General features: G+C 42.6%; 1 protein-coding gene across 2 annotated transcripts in view; it reads left to right on the top strand.

Annotated features, from left to right (window-relative positions):
- The window catches only part of ANKRD6 (ankyrin repeat domain 6), a 118,164-nt gene that overhangs the window by 3,441 nt on the left and 110,796 nt on the right, over nucleotides 1–3,927 (top strand). The window contains exon 1 of one of the 2 annotated variants that reach the window (XM_042466472.1): nucleotides 287–393. The exons of the other annotated variant lie outside the window; for it this stretch is intronic. The gene's annotated coding sequence lies outside the window, so the exon portion shown is untranslated. Of the gene's footprint in view, nucleotides 1–286; nucleotides 394–3,927 lie in introns of those variants that run through there. 2 annotated transcript variants of the gene reach the window in all.

Raw genomic sequence — 3,927 nt, 5'->3', positions numbered from 1 at the left:
AGAGAGAGAGAAAAGCCTGTCCTTCATTTCTGCTAACTATGAGCCTTGGAGTCCTGCGGGTGAAAAGCAGAGAGAGAGAAAAGCCTGTCCTTCATTTCTGCTAACTATGAGCCTTGGAGTCCTGGGGGTGAAAAGCAGAGAGAGAAAGGCCTGTCCTCCATTTCTGCTAACTATGAGCCTTGGAGTCCTGGAGGTGAAAAGCAGAGAGAGAAAGGCCTGTCTTCCATTTCTGCTAACGATGAGTCTTGGAGTCCTGGGGGTGAAAAGCAGAGAGAGAAAAGCCTGTCCTCCATTTCTGCAAGCTATGAGCCTTGGAGTCCTGGGGGTGACAAGCAGAGAGACAGTGGGGTCTGTCCTCCTTTTCGCAAGTCATGTGCCTTGGAGATGGTTTTGGTAAGGAGAAGAGCGTGCGTGTGTGTGTGTGTGTGCATGTGCATGCTGAGGTTTGTTTCCCCTTTTCCATGCTGAGGCTGATGCTTGGGAGAGGACCAGAGAGGGAGATAAAGGGAGGGAAGTGGTGCTTTGTCCCCACCCCTTAGATCTTTTGTAACATCCTCCAGTGTTTACCCCTCAACTTATCCACGGGTCATATCAAGATCCATGATTTTGGATCCAAAAACTGCCCTAGACTTATACACGAGGTCGACTTATACATGCGTATATACGGTAGGCTAAATAATTGGAAGAAGATGATGAAAAAGCACCATTCTCTTCAAAACAAGACTAAGAGCAGATTGTGGCACAGACCATGAACTGCTAATATCAAAACTTAGAGTAAAGCTACAGAAAAACACTAAACCAACCTTTGTGCTGAAGCAGAACCTGTATCCTCATTGAATTTAAAAATAATATAAAGATAATGTAAAAAAAAAAAAGCATTATTTTAAGCCTAATTGACTGGGAGCCAAAAGAACTCTGGACTAAAACCAGGGAACTGGCTACATCTAGACTGCAGAAATAACCCGGTTTGACACTTTAACTGCCATAGCTCATTGCTATGGAATCCAAAGATTTGTAGCTTATATGGCACTGGCACTCTGACAGAAAAGGCTAAATGTCTCACAAATCTACAATTCCCAGAATTCCTAGCATAGAACCATGGCAGTTGTGTCAAACTGGATTTTTTCTTCAATGTGGATGCAGCTGTTATCAGGGCGGGATGCACAAAGACACTGTCTGCAACCAGAGAGAGAGAGAGAGAGAGAGAGAGAGAGAGAGAGAAGCCTCATTGCATGTCTACAGCAGAACTTTGGCTGTCTTGGAGTCCAGTCATTAGAACCTTCACCGAGATCAAAGTGGATTGCACTGTCGACTGGGTTGTTGTTGTGTGCCTTCCTGACTTATGGTGACCCTAAAGCAACCCTATCACAGGATTTTCTCAGTACAGTATGTGACTCCCCAAGGTCAGCCAGTGGGTTCCCATGAATTAGAACCTTGATCTCCAGAATTGTAGGCCAATGCTCAAACCACTACAGTGTGCCCGCACCATACAAGGGTTCACTATATGCAGCTTTGTGCTTATGCAGAAGTTGGGTGACAATTAAATGCTCAAACCAATGCTCAAACCACTACAGTGCGCCTGCACCATATGCAGGTGCACTATACGCAGTTTTGAGCTTATGCAGAAGCTGCATGACAATTAAAGAAATGGCACACGTGCTGCCTTGAACCGCGAGCACGTGCCCCATTGCTTGCAATGAGGTGTGAGCATATGCAGATTTCCCCTTCCCCTGCGTAAGGGAAGGGCCCGCTGTATTTCATGTTGGCTCTCTATTGATTGGATATATTTATTATTCAGTTATTTATATCCTTCCTGTCTCTTGACATGGGACCCGGTGTAGCTTACAACAAAGTTAAAACAAGATGGAGCTAAAAACTTCATGAGAAAAAGATTAAAACACAACAAAACAAACAAAATTACAGTACTAAAACACTATTAATTTTAAAGAGTACATCATTATTAAAACAAGATACAAATACAGCATCTACACATCATAAAAAGGCACTAACTCAAAATTAGAATATTAAAATAGTGTAATCAAAATGGAACTGGGTAACATGATAATGTTCTTGTGGCCTTTATAGAAGGTGAAAAACAATAGAGATGAATTGTGAGAAAACATCAGGTATGGAGCTAATTTATATTTCAGGTCTCTGCTTTTTGTACAGAGAAATTTTTATCAGATTAAAATTAGTTTTGTGTCATTGTATGTTTGGCTTCCTGACAAAGCAGAGTTTCTAGCTAGGATGAGTTGTGACTTGAACAGAAACACATGTCTTGGTGGCAAAATCTGGCAGAGTTGCTGGTAGCTTATATCTCTTTAATTCTTTAAAATCTTCCTTACTTTCCTTTAAGTGTCTGAATTAATGATACTCAACAAACTATTTGTTCAGTGCAGTATTAGTTACAGGATTGTTTCTTTAAAAAATATCTGGCTGTCAAACTTACTGGTACGTAACAGACATTTGTACTATTTTTGTACATTTCTTTGTTAATGACTCCCTTTTCTCCATGCCCCTCTGTGTTGATGTGAATAGGAATTTTGCCACCTTAAAATTGATACCTCCTAGAACAGTGGTGGCGAACCTGTGGCACGTGTGTCAGAGGTGGCACTCAGAGTCCTCTCTGTGGGCACGTGTGCCATCACCCCAACATAGAGTTTGCCAAAGTTTCTTACTAGAAAGCCAGAGGGACACGGCACTTTGCGATAAATAAGTAGGGTTTGGGTTGCAGTTTGGGCACTTGGCCTCTAAAAGGTTTGCCATCACTATCCTAGAAAATACATGCCCACACACTGTGACACAAACTTCAGTCTAATATAGACCCATTTCAAACTAAAACAATTTACACCTACTGGGCTACTGTCATGGAACATCAAATATATGTGTCCAATATTATTTTGGACACAATTTTAGCAGTCCATGATACCACTAGAACTCTTCTCCAGCACCACATTTCAAATTAGTTGATTTTCATCCTTTTAGTTTTCTTCGCTGTCTATCTTTCACAGTCATACATATAAACTGGAAATATAATGACATGGCCAGTCCTAACTTTAGTATTTAACAATATATCTTTGCACTGCAGAACCTTGTATCATTCCTTCATAACTAGGGTTGCCATCCCTGAGGACCTCCAAACTGGGAAAAATGTAGGACAATGTTTTAAAATGTAGGACTTTTTTTTTTTAAAAAAAAAAACAACAATTTCCTGGCCAGGAAATTAAAAAAAAAAGGTCCTACATTTTAAAACATTGTCCAAGGCCTCGCTGGGGCCCAGCGAGGCCTTGGAGGACTCCACGATCGCAGAGCCACCCCAAGGCTTCACTGGGGCCTTGGGAGACAGCGTCTCCCAAGCCCCCGGCGAGGCCTTCCAGGGCTCCGCGATCGCGGAACCGCCCCAAGGCTTCGCCGGGGGCCTGGGAGACACTTCCAGGGCCTCGCTGGGGGGAGAGTCCTGGGGGCGGGGCCAAACCGGGACAGGACCGTGCGGACCCGCCCCAAACCGGGAAAGTCCCACCCCCAGGCGGGATATGGCAAGCCTATTCATAACTGACCTTCCAAGTTCTATTCTTCTGATTTCATTGTTAATTTGAAAGTTATGTAAATCATCTCTTCCTACATAGATTCCTAAACCACAAAAGAGAAGAGCAGCTGATCATGTTTCAGCAAACTTTACCCCATAAAAACTATCATTATCCACATGTGATATAAAACAACCAGATCAGATAAGCCTTGCATAAGTAAATAAAAAAATTTCTTCTAGAAGCCACTTGAATGGGGAATGCATCTCTTTCCTTCCCCAGCCTCCACTTTTCTTATGATTTCCATCTAAGTGGCAAAATTTACAGATGTATCCTTTTTCAGCATGCCAGGTGTAGCTGGTAATCTGCTCTTCCGTTTTCTCTCTGTTTTGCTTTTCACAAA

Source organism: Sceloporus undulatus, chromosome 1 (assembly GCF_019175285.1).
Source record: "Sceloporus undulatus isolate JIND9_A2432 ecotype Alabama chromosome 1, SceUnd_v1.1, whole genome shotgun sequence".
Lineage (NCBI taxonomy): Eukaryota > Metazoa > Chordata > Lepidosauria > Squamata > Phrynosomatidae > Sceloporus > Sceloporus undulatus.
The sequence above is the reverse complement of the archived record's forward strand: the minus strand, read 5'-3'. Positions and strand labels throughout refer to the sequence as shown.